Raw genomic sequence first — 15,991 nt, forward strand, 5'->3', positions numbered from 1 at the left:
TTTTTTTTTTTTTTTTTTTTTTTTTTCCCTGTGATGGGAGTTGCCTTCCCAGTTTCCCTGCGGCTCACAGCTTCAGGAGTTGATTGCTGTGTGGAAAGTATGTCCCTTGAGCTGTCAAGTCATTCTCATTACTGTGACAAAGCACCCAACCTAAGCAGCTATCTCTGTTTGGATTACCATATGACCCATCTCTACCACTCCTGGGGAGATACCTGAAGGAATGTGTTGGCAGAACACAGAGATGCTTGCACGCCCATAGTCATTACTGCATATTTCATAACAGCCACACACAGAGCCAGGCTGGACAGATGCCCATGGGTGAGCAGATCAATAAGCCCCAAACTGAGGCCCCACTACTTTGCTTTACTATTACTTGAGCAACGTCATGGCCAGAAGCAACTTTGAAAGGTACAGGCACATTTCAGCTCATAGTTTATAGTCCTTCACGGAGGGGAGGCGGGGCAGGAAGTCAAGGCAGGAACCTGGGGCAGAAACTGAGGTAGATACCATGGAAAAACACTGCCTTCTGGCTTGCCCCCATGGCTCTCTCTGCTTGCTTTCTTACACACCTCAGGACCATCTGCCCAGGGGTAGCATCACTCACGGTGGTTATATGGTTCCTAGCCTTTTAAATGTGTGTGTGTGTGTGTGTGTTCATGTATGTGTATGTGGGTGCATGTTCATGTGTGTGCAAGCCAGAGGACAGCCTCAGATGTCATTCCTTAAGTGTCTACTTTTTCTTTTCTTTTGAGACAGGTTCTTACTTTTACTCTGAACTAACCATTTTCCTTACACTGGCTGCTCAGCAAGCCCCAGGGCTGCGCTTGCTTCTTCTCACCACAAGCGTGCACTGTCATGCCTCCATTTTTATGTAAGTTTTGGAGCTTGAGGTCAGGTCCTCATGTATGTGTGACAAACACCCTGTCAACGGAACCATTTCCCATAATTCCTAGATTTTGATTGGTCTATTTACTCTCCTATTTTTTTTCAAAAAAAAGAAGTCTTTAAAAATGTTTTTTTTTTGTGTGTGTTTGGTTTTGCAGAGCACATGAGCACATCCGTTTTTCTTTAAAGTTTTACATTTTAATTAAAACATGTTTACTAATTATGTATGTATATATGTGTGTGTGTGTGTGTGTGTGTGTGTGTACATGTGTGCTAGGTGCATGTGGAAGCCAGCGGTGTCAAAGTCCCCTGGAGCTGGAGTTACAGCCGTAGTGAGGCACATGACTCAGGTCCTCTGCAGGAGTAGGAGACGCTCTTCGCTGTCACGCTGCTTCTGCAAACCCATCTAGCTGAGCCCAGCAGCTTTCACGGGAGGAATCTGGACTGCTCCGCTGCAGACAGCAGACCTGGGGGACCTTAGGCAATGCCCCTGAGAATGACTGAGGGCAAGAGCGGCCCAGGCCATTGCTGCTCTTCAGCTGGCTCAGATTGGAGACCTTCATGTTCAGGCCCGATCCATAAACTTGTGTCTCCAGTGTCCTCAGATACCCCATTAACATGCTGGAGCAGACTCAGGCTAGCCCATGAGTGCTCAGTAGTAAGAGCTCAGCACTGGGCGTGGTGGCATATGTCTTTAATCTCAGCACTTGGGAAGCAGAGGCAGGCTGATCTCCCCGAGTTCTAGGCCAGCCTGGTCTACAGAGACAGTTGTTATGCTTGACCATTATCAAAAGTTTAGTGGCATAGCCAGGTGAGAGCTCTGGACTATTTTGGGATGGCCCCACGGTGAGACACTGTGTGATGGTTAATATAATCATTAATGTTAACGTGACCTAGATTCACTTTGGGACAAACATCTTGGCACGCCTGTGAAGGAATTTCTAACTCGGGTAGCACAATCCCTGGGCGTCCTGATTCTGCTCCCTAACTGTGGATGCAGCCCTGTACTCCCTGTACTCCTGCTGCCTTGCCTTCCGCCATGAGGGGATGGATCTTCAAACTGTGAGCCAGAACAACCCTCCCTTCCTTATGCTACTTTCATTGCCACAGTGATGAGGAATAACGAGACGACTGACTCAATGAGAAAAACATCTAGGTCTGTCTAAGGCCCTGAATTCCGTGTGTGTGTGTGTGTGTGTGTGTGTGTGTGTGTACATACATATATATCCCATATGGTGGTTTGAGAGAAAATGGTCCCCCAAAGGAGTGGCCCTATTAGAAGGTGTGGCCCTGTTGGAGGACGGTCATCACTGTGGGCGGGGCTTTGAGGTTTCTTTTTCTCAACCTTTTCTCTGTGTGACAGTTCTCCCTGTTGTCTGCAAGGTGTGGGACTCTCAGTTACTCCCCCAGCACCATGTCTGCCTGCATGCTGCATTCTCCCTGCCATGATGATAATGGACTGAACCTCTAAAACTGTAAGTGAGCTCCCCCAATTTTTTCTTATAAAAGACACATGATCATGGTGTCTCTTTACAGCAATAAAAACCCTAACTAACAACACACACATAAATATATATATGCACACATATATGTGTGCCTTATATATGTCATATATATGAATAAAATGCATAGATATAAACTTCATTATACATACTATGTATGTATAACAAGGTAATAAACACGCAAGCCCTTCATAATTATTTTTAATATTAGGGGTGCTCTGTAACTGTAACTGTGGTGGAAATACCGCTCACGCTAGTCATTATGTAAGTGTGTGAGTGTGTGCACGCCCATGCGTGTGGAGGCCACAGTTCCACCCTGGGTGCTGTTTCCCAGGTCTCGCACTGTCCTGGAACTCGGGCATTCAGATAGGCTTCCAGGTCAATGAGCCCCTGGGAGCTCCCTACCTGTTTCCCCAGGTCTTGGAATACACAATGTCTGGCTTTTATTTGTATCCTAGGGCTCTAACCCAGGCAAGCACTTTCCTGACTGAGCCATCTCTGCAGCCTCCAGATCTCTATTGTTACTTCCTGTATCGCTGAGAGCAAACACCTAACAGAAATAGCATAATGCAGGCATTGTCTATTTGGGGTCAAGGTTTCAGAAGATTCAGAGGAAGACCACTCCCATCACAGCTGATCAGACAGCAGAGGAGGGGGGAGCAGGCACCCCGAGAGCAACCCCTTTCCCTTCTTTCATTGTGCCCAGCCTCCCCCCCCCCCCTTCTAGCATGGGATGGTGTCGCCCACATTCAGGGCAGGTCTTTCTCCTTTAGCTAATTCTCTCTGGAGATGTCCTCAGACACAGTCTCACCAGCCTCCTCGGGGAGCTCCAAGTGCAGTCAAATAACGGAGAAGGTTAAACATTGCAGAACGGCAAACAAATATCGGGGCGTTATCTACTGTCAGCACTTAGAAGACGAACAGGGTCATCTGATTCCTTTCTCAGTTATTTCCACTGTGCATTGATTACGTCACCCTTTTCTGCTTTTCACACATAAGAATGTTGTGTCTGTCCCTCTCTGGTCTCAAAAGCCCACTAGTAAAGTATTACCAGGCCACCACTGTGTAAAATGGTGCCACGTGTGGAGGGGGCACCTGAGGGTGACTCTCGACATCAGCCTTTCAAGGAAGGCAAAAGGGCATCACTATCTGTAGCCAATGTAAAAAATGTAAAAACTGCACGTTTCATAGACATTTCTAGAATGACTGATAAAAACCTATAGCTGTGAACTCACATCGTTTCTAGCAGTGATTAGCCACGGTTTCTCATTAGTTACTCTTCTTGTTTCTGTGACAAAATGCCTGACAAGAAGCAACTCAAGGGCCACAGCGATGGGCCGTGGCGGATGGTCTCGGGCGGGAATATGGGGTGCTGTGGCATGGCACCTGCTGGAGAGATGATTCTGATGTTTAGGTTGGTACAACATTGATAGAAGCTTTTCATAAAGCTGTGGCTTCCTTTTAAAATGCTCCAAAGAATGACGATGTTTGTGAAACCAGATAAACCAAAAGACACAGGCAGAAGACAACCTGCTAAGAAGAGTAAAAACCAGAAGAATGTCCCAACTCCCTCGAAAACAGTGGAAAGTGGGGATGAATGTGCTGCTGTTCGGCCAGAAGGCGGCTGTGTTCACCCAGCTACCATCGCTTCAGCTGACTTAAGAGAGGAACCTGTGTTGTGATTTATACTGGATTTGGAGTCAGCAGAGAGAGAGAGATCTGTCCGATCTACTTTCCCCAGCCTGTGAAGTAGGTACTAAGACAGAAGCAGATGCTCGGGAGGATGAAAATGAACATCAAGCTTCCTCTGGATCTCCTGGAAGTAAGGCACATGAATCAAACTGCTTCGTGGAACTCCTTTCTCCCTCCATCACTCCCAATGCCAGGATCAAGACCTGAGATTCAGTGGCTCAGCAGAGCCACCACCTCCATGGCCCCTTCCTGCTATGTTGGATGCCTCCATTCCCTTTGGGACCACCAATAATTCTCCCACCCTCCTGATGTGGGAGTGTCATCAATCTGTTGATTTCATTGGCTGAGCAATAAAGAAACTGCTTGGCCCTGATAGGTTAAAGCATTGGTGGGAGAAGAAAACAGAATAGAATTCTGGGCAGAAGAGGAAGTGAGGTCAGACTCTGTGCTGCTTCCAGAGGGACCGGACAGCCGCCATGCTCTGCTCTCCCAGGCAGCTGCAACCCACGATGGACTTAGGCTAGAATCTTCCCGGTAAGCGCACCTTGGGGTGCTTACACACATCATTAGAAATGGGCTAGTCCAGGTGCGAGAATTAGCCTGTAAGGGCTAGAGTTCATGGGCCAAGCAGTTAAATGAATACAGTTTGTGTGTTGTTATTTTGGGCATAAGCTAGCCAAGCGGCCGGGGTGTTGGGGACGCAGCCCCGCCGCCGCTCCCTATTTCAACACCCTCCCATATCTCCTGACTGTCTGGATGGCACATTGCCTGGGAAGATGGTAATCTCTTGGTACCTGAGTGGCTATCATACTGGCTACTGTATGGGTTTCAGACCAAAAAGTGCTCATATTAAGTAGTTGGACTCTCTCCCAAGGAGGTGGTATGTTGGTGTCCCTTGTTGATATGAACAGAAGTCTCATTGTGATCCTGGCAGACACTTGACTGAGTGGTCTGTCATCAGCTTTTTCTGTTCTGGGTTTCCGTACCTAAATAACCAGGGGGCAAATCAGTTTGAGGAACCAAATGGTGGAAATGTGAGCTCATGGAAGTCGGTCTGCCAGGATTATGATTCAGCACAACTGCGGATTGTAGCTTTCTCAGTGTGTCAAGATTTTTAAGAATGCATTTAAAAATTAATAAAAGTCCGTTTTTTTAAGTAAAAAAAGAAGCAGCTTGAGGAAAGCAGGTTTATTCTGGCTCACAGTTTGAGGTCACAGTCCATTGCGGTGGGGAATCATGGTGGCAGGAGCAGGAGGCAGCCGCTTATGTTGTACCTGCAGTCAGGAAGCAGAGAGCGATGAATTCCGGTGCTTAGCCTGGGACCCCAGCCTACTGAATGCTGCTGCCTACATTTAGAGTGGTGGTTCCAGTTTCAGTTAACCCAGTCTAGGAACTCCCTCACAGACACGCCCAGAGATGTGTGATTCTAGATCCCACGGAGCCGACAGGACTAGCGTCACCATTTCTGAGGGCTGGGGTCTGCTCTGTCGCTGCTGTGCAGACTCCTCGCTTAAGTTGCTGTGGTTTGTTTTACTCCCATAGAAAATGATCTGCTCTGGGTGTGGAGAGATGGCTCAACAGTTAGATGCTCTTGTGGTGGATCTGAGCTTGGTTCCCAGCATGCACGTGGATGGCTCTCAACCACCTGTAACTTCAGCTCCAGGGGATCCAACACCCCCTTTTGGTCTCTGCAGACACCTGTACTCATGTAGTCAAATACAATTAAAAATATGTAAAATCATACGAATCTGATCTCTCTGGCTGTGTGATCTGTTGTGGGGGCTTAGCTAAAACAATGGCAGTCGTAATGGAAAAGGAAGAGTGGGAAGCAATTCAGAGAGTTAGACAGACATGGCTTAGATGATGGATTGGCCATGCAAGGTGAAAAATTAAAGATGAACATTAATTTCATAATTTTAATTGCAGATTTTTACACATACGATAATGAGACTGGCAAGGAGGAATCCATCACCCCAACTTAAGAATCATTAGCATTCTTCTGTGTTTGCCTCATCTGCTTTATTGAAGCATTTAGAGTAAATTACAATCATTGTGACATTTCAACCCTAAATAATTAAGCACACATCTCGAACAGATTATCTAATGCAGCCAACACAAGTTCATAGCAGCATCTTCAAAATTCCACCGAAATGGTTTACTAACATTCAAACCTGGGGCAGACAAAGACTCTTTACCATTTATAGTTCATTGTTTTTTGTTTGGGGTGTGCGTGTGAGCATGTGTGTGTGTGTGCACGTGCACGCATGTGTTTATGTGTGTGGACCTACATGTAGAGGCCAAAGGTTGATGTCAGGTGTCTTCCTCAATCACTATCTTATTATTATTTAATTTAAAAATGTTATTTATCATTATTATTAGAGCGTGGGTGTGCAGGTACTTGTATGCCATGGCACATGAGGAGGTCAGAGAATAATTCTGGGGAGTTGGTTCTCTTCTTCTACTATAGATTCTGGGGCTTGAACTCAGGTTGTCAGGCTTTCTCGGCAAAAGTTTTTCCTCACCGAGTAGCTTGCTGGCCTCTCCACATTATTTCTGAGACAGGGGCTTCACTGAATCTGGAATGTTCTAGACTGGCTTGCGGCTTAGCACCAGGGGTACTCCTGTCTCTACCCCACCTCCAGCACTGGAATTACACACCTGCGTCACTGTGTGCAGATTTCTGATGTGGGTTCTGGGTAATCAAACCCAGGTTGTTATATTTGTGTGACAAACATTTATTGACTAATTTATCCTAGTCCGTTGCTCAGGGTTTCTACTATAAAAAAGCCTGAGGAGCAACTATTTTAAGCTTTGCAGTCAACATTCAAAATTAAAGAAGGTTTTGGATTTTTTTTGGGGATGGGGCATGTACAAGATCTCATTGTGTACTCCTGGCTGACCTGGAACTTTCTATGTAGAACAAGCAACTTAGAGAATTCACCTGCTTCCTCATTCTGAGTGCTGAGATTAAGAGTGTCCAGCACCACACATGGTTAGATTTTTAAAATATATGTTATTTTCAATGAAACATGTTGTTTGATTAATATTATATATATTTAGCTATATATGTTTACATACATATATTATATGTAAAATTCAGAAAGTTACTCTTAGCTATGTCCTATACAAGAGCAGGAAAGTGGTTGGCTTTTGGTCCCTTAAGTCTTGGTTTTTTGGATGACACAGGATCTTTTCATGATTTTGTCTGTATCCTTCTTTGTCTTTCCCTGACCCTGTAACAGGTACATCTTTTTTATAATGCTCTTGCTCAGAAATCTTCAGCACATCCTGTCTGGGAACTCAGCTCATGACAGAGACTGACACTGTGGACTACTGAGCTGGGAACTTGGTGACTTCCTTCTTTTTCCTCTGCTAGGACCCAGCACATGGGACGCTGCCTCCTGTGTTCAGGATGCCCCTCTAGCTGGGCCTTCTGGAAACGCCCTCAGATGCGCACTGATGGGGTTTGTCTCCACCAACTCCCGACAAGTGACAATGAAGAATATCCACCACAGCATCTTTCCCCAGCCGTATGTGGCCAGATGTCACATGAATAAGCTGGTGTAGATGGAAATGGGCACATAGAAATTGGGTAACAGCTGGTGGGACTCAGCTGCTGTCTGAGCACCAACACGACAAGGGAACTGGATCCTGCTTGTCTTCATAGGTCCCATGGGTACTGATGGGATGGGTCCAGGATGTCAGTCTGAAGGATAAGTGGGAGGTTGTCATGGAATTTGAAGGACTATCCACAGCCGGAGTTTATCTGGAAGTTTTGGTGTTTGTCAGGAGAGTTCAACTCCTCACTAAAATAGCATGAGGCTAGTAAAAGCCTTTGCCCATAGCTCACACAAAGGTAGTTCCCTTTCCTTCCATCCCAACCCTAGAGGGACAAACATTGGGGATGATCAAGAGGAATTTAGCACGTGTGGTTTGAATAGAAATGTTCTAGGCTCAGACAGCTGGACACTTGTCCCCATTGGGCGGTGATGTTGAGAAGTGGCTTGCTGCGGGACACATGCCACTGTGCATGGGTTTTGAGATTAAAAGCCTCATGCCCTTTCTAGTTGGTTTACTTCTGCTTCCTGTTTGCTATTGAAGAAGTGAGTTATTAGCTTCCTGATCCTGTAGCCATGCCTGCTGGGTGCTGTTATGTCTTCCCACCATGAGGACTCTTTTTATAAACAATTATTTTATTATTTTACATGGGTGTGTTTTGCCTGCAAGTATGCCTGTGTACCACGTGTGCAGTGTCCTCTGAAGCCAGAACACGTTATTGAATCCCCTAGAACTAAAGTTACAAGCAGTTGTGAGCTTCTATATAGGTGCTAGAAATTGAATTCTAGTCCCCTGGAAGAGCAGTCAGTGTTCTCAACCACAGAACCATTGCTCCAGCTTCCCCTCAATGGTCTCTTATCCATATGGAACCACAAGTCAAAACATAATTCTTCTTCCAGAAGTTGCTCAGTCATGATGTTTTCTCATAGCAACAGAAAAGTAATCCAGCACTCAATTCTGCCTGCCTTCCCCCAAGGCTCATGAACTTGCCCTATGCTGAGAGTGAGCTGTACCTTGAATTAAAAATTAGATTGAAGTTATAAAATGAGTAGCAACGAGCCTTTAAAAGTAGTATGGGATTGCTTTAATTAGCTAAAAATGATCACAAAAGTATGGGTCCAACTGTGATGTCATTAAGAGAGCTGCCTCGCAGCAGGAGATGGAAGGCGGGTTGTGAGCGAGCCTGGCACATACTGGGGAAATGAAAGATTCATGTTTACTCCCAATGTGCTTAGGTTGCACACCAAGCCAGTTACAAAGAAGCTGGGGAAGCTCTTACCAGAGTTTCAGAATGCTTTCCGCCGTGGAGGACAAGTTGGAGCCTTCATAATCACCTAACAAATATCAGAGCCCATTGCATTGAGAACTCTATGAGGGTTGTCAGATCGAAGGAGGGACACCTGGCACACTGGAATTCAACAAATAAACAGCACACATATTTCCTATGCAAACTGAAATGCAATTGGGCCTCTGATGTTTGTGTGTGTGCATGTGTGTGCAGGCCAGAGGTCAACCATGGATGTGTTCCTCAGGTAACACCTACCTTTTTCTTTTGAAAATATTGTATATTTTTGTATTCGTTTGTTTGTGTGTGTAAATGTGAAGGTCAGAGGACAACTTGCAGGGGATCATTTGTTTCCACCATGTGGGTTCCAGGGATCGAGCTCAGATCATCAGGCTTGCAAACAAGATCTCTTACTGAATCAAACATGCTAGGGCGGCTGGCTAGTGAGCTCTAGGGATCAGCCTATCTCCACTCCCTAGTGCTGGAATTACAAGTACACACTACCACATCTGGCTTTAGTAAAATGCCTTATGCAATTGAGTGGTGTGTGTGTGTGTGTGTGTGTGTGTGTGTGTGTGTGAGACAAGAGTGCCTTGTGCCCACAGAGGTCAGAAGACGATGATGGATCCCCTGTAACTGAGTTGCAGATGGTTGTAAATCACCATGTGGGTCTTGGGAACCAAACCTGCGTCCACTGCAAGGGCAACAAGTGCTCATGACCACTGAGCTATTTCTCTAGCATCCCCTCTTAAAAACAGGCTGTGCTGCACAGGTTTCTGTCAACTCAATACAAGCTAGAGTCATTTGGGAGAGGGTATCTCAATTGAGAAAGTACCTCCATAAGAAAATAAAGTGGAGGGCTGGAGAGATGGCTCAAAGGTTAAGAGCACTGATTGCTCTTCCAGAGGACCTGAGTTCAATTCCCAGCAACCACATGGTGGCACACAGCCATCTATAGTGAGATTTGGTGCCCTCTTCTGGCATGCAAGTATACATGGAAGGAGTGTTGTATACATAATAAATAAATAAATCTTTAAAAAGAAAATAACGTGGAGAATACTTGAGGAAGACATCAGCATCGACCTCTGGCCTCCACATGTGCACACACACAGTCTCACATGTGCACACACACAGTCTCACATGTGCACACACACAGTCTCACATGTGCACACACATGAGCACAGTAGAGAAGACAGAGATGTGGAAGCATGAAATAGAAAATGGAATATCTGGTGAAAACAGATGACAGAAGGAAGCAGATGCTGCTGGGAGGGGAAGACTCCTTGAGGCGTGATGGTTTCCATGGGCTCTGGCAGGAGGAGGAGAGAGTGTAGTTTAGGAACTGACAGAGACGGGAGGTGGCGGGTGAAAACTTAGTTATACATCATCCCTGTGCAGCTGCAGAATCCCACTTCCTTAAACCATTTTATTAATGAGCCAGGAGGGAGAGGCCAATGGTGTCTTCATGTAATCACAAATGATTCCGAGCTGGGAGGTGTCCCTGACAAATGAACATCCAATCTGGGGTTGTACAAACACATGACTAGCAAGCAGGAGGCCCTTTCCTGGGATGAGAAAGCCTGGTAGAGATTCAGTGACAGACCTGGTGCCTGGGAAGAAACCCCCTTGGCTGGATCCAGTTCTTTAGAAAGTTTATACAGTTTTGAAAGCTGTTATTAATTTTTTCTTGAATTGATTTTTGTCAAAAATCAATTGAATGCTGTTTTCTTTCTCTTCTCAGTCAGTGTGTAGAGACAAACTCAGCACTCACAATGGTGGTGAAGAACATTATTAACAATGACCCGAGTTCCAAGTCTTAGAAAACCACACACTGGAACTAGTGCGTTTTAGATATGGAAGTCTCAGTTCTTTACCTTTCATATCAGGCCCAGAGGCAGGGGGCTGTGCTAACATCATGGGGCACGGCCCCAGCAGGTCAGGTGTGACACTGTGCTCTGACTCAGGGCTCTGACTGAAAGCAGGCAGCGTTCTCTCACTTGGCACCACCCAAGATCACATGTGTTGGGAGGCTATTAGAGGCTCAAGGAATAGTTTTCCAAGGCACATAAAATGGAACAGTTCCACTTCTGATACCAAATGGGTTTTGTCAACATTCATTTTATAGTTCCCCAATACCACTGGGGTGCCTAATGGTTAAACTAAATACCTAAAAATCTGGGAAACATTCTTTATTTATTTTTGTGCAGGTGCTCGTATTCCATGGCACATGTGTGGAGGTCAGAGGACTTTTTGTGGAAGTTGATCATTTTCTTCCACCATGTGGATTCTGGAGATTGAACTGCTTTGTCTCCTCCCTCAGCTAAAAGCTTTTGACAAAAGCATCAATTTAATTGTGCCGATTGATGGGGTATAGTCTGTTAGTATGTGTATATAGTATATAATGATTAAGTCAGGGCAGTTGACATTTACACTTAGATAAGCATTTTATCTAAAAAATTACTAGCATGTAATTATTGAGCCAGGTAGGGTGGCATAGATTTGGAGACCGAGGAAGATTATCCTGTTACCTTAGGAGTATTGACTTTATTTACTGATAGTTAGAGTGAAATTTGTTGTGGATAAAGTAGTAATACAGTAAGAATGTAGCTATCATCCTAAACACAATCTCCAAGATTCCTGATATTTAGGACATGCTAGTCATTTAAGGATCTTTATTTACACATCTAAACACTCAGGTAGGGAGACCAATATACAGAGATACACAGAGGTACGTAGATATATAGTCAGATATACATAGAGACACATGCACTCATACAGAGACACACATGCACATAGAAAGAGAGGTAATGTAATGACCAAGGAGCCAGCAGGTAATGTGCTCCTTTAAAAAAGGAGCTTTTTCAGGGTAGACCAGATGGCTCAATCGAGAAAGGTACCTTTTGAATACAATTTCCAGAATCTACATGGTTAGAAGAAAAAAAAACAAAACAAAAAACAAACTCCTGTGCAGATATCCACATATGCATATGTGCAGATACCCAGTGCATGTGCAGACAGACAGACAGACAGACACACACATAAACACTAACTGTAGAAAAATATATTTTAGTGAATGAACGACTAATTCTTTATAGAAAGGTTAGAAAATGGGACTAGAGAGATGGCTCAGCAACTAAGAGTGGTTGCTGATCTTTCAGAGGACATTAATCTGGTTTTAAGCATCCACATTATTGGGAGGCTCACAAGGGGATCCAGTACCCAATCTTGGCCATCTTGGGAACTCACATGCATAGAAACATACACTCAGACACAAATAAGAATAAAATTAAGTATTTTTTAAAGATTTTAAAAAATGTCTATTAGTGTTTTACCTGCATGTCTGTGCTCCTCGTGTATTCCTGGTGCCCTCAAAGGTCAGAAGAGGGCTTCTGATTTTCTGGGACTGGAGATACAGTGATAAGCTGCCATGTGGGTGCTGGGATCTGAACCTGGGTCCTCTCTATTCAAGAGTAACAAATTCTCCTGACCACTGAGGCAACTCCCCAACCCCAAATACAGTTTTTTTTTAAAAGAATACTCACAAAGTACCAGTGGACAAATATTATCTTTAATCCCTCTACTGTAAGTTGAAGCTTGAATTGCCTTGGAGACCCCAAGATGTTGAAGACACCAGAGTTGTGAGATACCTGAGGAGGAAAGCTGCTAACAGGGAGTAGAACCAGCCCAAGGGAAAGAAGTGTGTCAACAAAACTGACAGGAGCTGGAGATCTGAGGAGAACTCTGACATCAGACACGGAGATGCAGAGTCTGGGGTTTGCCCAGCTGGTTTTCAGTCAAGTTTGGACCAGGATTTCCTAACTATGTTCCTTTCCCTATGTTTTGGAATGGTAATGTGTATCTTGTGCCATTGTGTGTTAGAAGTTTGTGATATAATTTTGATTTTGATTTTATAGGGTATTACAGTTAAGAGATTTCATGACTCTCAGAAAAGACTTTGAACTTTGAGCTTTTAATCATTGTTGAGACTGTGATAGACTATGGGGACTTTTGAAGTTCAAATACATGCATTTTGTATCATGACATTGTTACAAGCTTATGGGGGACATTAGTTTGAATGTAATTGGCTCCCATAAGCTCACAGGGAGTGTCATTTTTAGAAAGTGTAGCCATGTTGGTGGAAGTGTGTCATTGTGGGATCGGGCTTTGAGGTATCCTGTGCTCAAGCTACCCCCAAGTGACACAGTTCACTTCCTGTTGCCTTTGGATCAAGATGCAGAATTCTCAGATCCTTCCCCAGAACCACGTCTGCCTGAATGCTGCCAGGTCCCACAGTGATGATAATGGATTAAACCTCTGAACTGAAGTCACCCCAATTAAATGTTTTCCTTTATAGGAGTTGCCATGGTCAATTACATTCAAACACCTCCTCACAACAACAGAAACCCTAACTAAGACAATAGTTGATGCTTTCTTCTGATCTCCACAGGAATGCACAGATGCACACACCTGCACATATATGTGCATACACATACTCTCATGAATATGCATAAATAAATAAACTTCCAAGATGTGTTATTTACTTTGCTGACTTCTTTTTTTTTTAATATTTATTTATTATGTATACAATATTCTGTCTGTGTGTATGCCAGCAGACCAGAAGAGGGCACCTAGACCCCATTACAGATGGTTGTGAGCCACCATGTGGTTGCTGGGAATTGAACTCAGGACCTTTGGAAGAGCAGGCAGTGCTCTTAACCTCTGAGCCATCTCTCCAGCCCTGCTGACTTCTTTAACATGTAGAAAACCAAATGCTGTAAGCTAGGACTGCTTTGTCTTTTATATACACAAAAATTAAAACAATAAACTGGTTCCTTTTCCTTGATGTGAGCAGGTTGGCTCGGCACTCTTTGCATTTCTTTCTTTCGTGGGTCAGGCACAAACACAATCTGTGACACTCAGGAGAGCTCGGCCATTCCCATCAAAATAACATGACAAAATAACAGAAAGATTAACAAAAAGGCGCTTAATGTTTTTACTACTTCTAGAAAGAACAGACATTTCAAAAAGTATTTAGCATTGTCAACTGTAGGTATAATACTGAGAGGTAAAATAATTATACACACACAATACAATGGTTATAATACAAAACAGAAGACAAAAGTCTTCTCCATGACCAGTCTGCTTTAGGACCTCCCCCTCTTTGTTTTTTCTTCCATCTCCCCAATCCACAATAAAATGGTGACAAATTTCATTCCTGGTGTGGAATAAAACGTGGGCTATTCATTTCATTAAAAAAAAATCACTTCCAGAAGGTGTGTCTATGACATAAGAAAAGAACAAATAAACTGAGCATAGAGCCAATGGTTTTAGTTCTTTCTTTAAAAAAAGATTTAATTTTTATTTGTTTGCATGTGTTTGTATATGTGCATATGAGAGCATGTTTTCTGTGGAGGACGGAAGAGGTTGTCAGATCCCCTTGAACTAAAGCCATAGAGCTGGGACCTGCCATCAGGGAGCTGGAAATAGATCCCAGATCCCCTGCAGGAGCTCGTGTGTTTAACAGCTGAACCATTTCTCCAGCCCCAACCTTGAACTTCTGATTTTTCTGTACCTGCCTCCAGACCACTGTGATTATAGGCATGCTCCGTCATATATGGTTCTGAGGATGGAATCCAGTGCTTCAGGCATGCTTGGTAGGTACTCTCAAACCAAGCCCCAGCCCCTGCCCTTGCCCCAGGTACCACCCCAGCCCCAGCCCCTGCCCCTGCTCAGTCCTACTCCAGCCCCAGCCCCAACACTAGTACCAGCCTCTGCTTCTGCCCAGCCCCTGCCCCAGTCCCAGCCTCTGCCCCTGTCCAGTCCTACCTCAGCCCCAACGCTAGCCCCAGCCTTCAACCCCAGCCCCTGCCCCAGCCTCTGCCCCTGCCCAGTCCCTGACCCAGTCCCAGCCTCTGCCCTTGCCCAGTCCCTGCCTCAGCCCCGCCCCTGCCCCAGCCTCTGCCCCTGCCCAGTCCCTGCCCAGCCCCCAGTCCCTGGTTCATGCTCCAGTCCCAGCTCCTATCCTGGAAACTCGATAGGAAAAAATTATTTTCCCCTTTAGAACTAAAGGTCTCCCTTTTACAAGGGGTAGGAGTTAGCTCTCCTTGGAAGGAAATAACTCCTGGCTCTGATTCCTTACTCCAGCCCAGAGTGGAACCCTTATTTAAGATGTAGTAGCCAGTCTTAGTCTTAGAAGCAGTTGGGGCGGCTGAGGAAGCCCGAATCAATCTTGATGTTATTGGCCAGGTCTCCAGTGATCTAATTACAGGGGAAGATGGACCAAGTGCCAGACCAAGGAAAAGGGAGGCACTGCGGCATTTATTACCTTGGCCACTGGGGTTTGCAGCCCACCTAGTTAATATTGACTCCTAGTTCTACGTCCAGTGCAGGGCCTCCCTACCTCAGCTGGCCCAGGGTCGGCTTTGGCTGATCTGTGATCATGCAGGACCAAAGACGTGTGTTTCTCCTGTACTGAGTTGGGCTGCAGCCTTCATTAACAATGTCTCTAAAACTGGCCTGTGGACCAAAGTGATGGGGAGGAAGGGCTTAGTCTGTGGGCTGGGTTCAGGCTGCTAGCATGAGGCAGCTTCTGTGTTAGGAGGCCGTGGATACTGGGAGAAACAAGCACCAAATTTGGGGTCCACCAGGGAGGGTCACCACCCAGCTTGAAACAGAGAAAAGAGAAGTAAAAAGGTCATATCTCTAACTGGTAAGAAGATATACATGGGTTTGATTGAACAAAAACATAGATTAACCACGGCTTTAGAACTCTGTTCTGGAATTGGGCATAAGCCAACTTCAATTACTTTAGCACTATATGTGTATTGGTGGGTCTCATCCAGTTTCTAGGTCAGAAAGGCAGATAGATTGCAGTCTGTCCAGGGAGAGGGGACTCAGAGAACATGAGTGACAGGCTAGTCCTGGGAGGAGCTACTACCTCCTCATCCAGCCTGTGTGCTTAATTTTTTTCCTGAGCACTTTTGCCTATTTTGCATGCCTGTGTATATAGATATATATATATATATATATATTTGTATGCATGTTTATTATTTGATACAAGGTCTCCATC

The 15,991-nt window shown here is 44.9% G+C and overlaps 1 pseudogene; it reads left to right on the forward strand.

The window, feature by feature from the left end:
• Positions 1-3,457: 3,457 nt before the first annotated feature.
• LOC126492804 (survival motor neuron protein-like) lies at positions 3,458-4,936 on the forward strand (annotated as a pseudogene).
• The last annotated feature ends 11,055 nt before the right edge of the window (positions 4,937-15,991 follow it).

Source organism: Alexandromys fortis, unplaced genomic scaffold (genome assembly GCF_014885135.2).
Source record: "Alexandromys fortis isolate MF-2015 unplaced genomic scaffold, M_Fortis_MF-2015_v1.1 scaffold_236, whole genome shotgun sequence".
In the NCBI taxonomy this organism is placed as follows: Eukaryota; Metazoa; Chordata; class Mammalia; order Rodentia; family Cricetidae; genus Alexandromys; species Alexandromys fortis.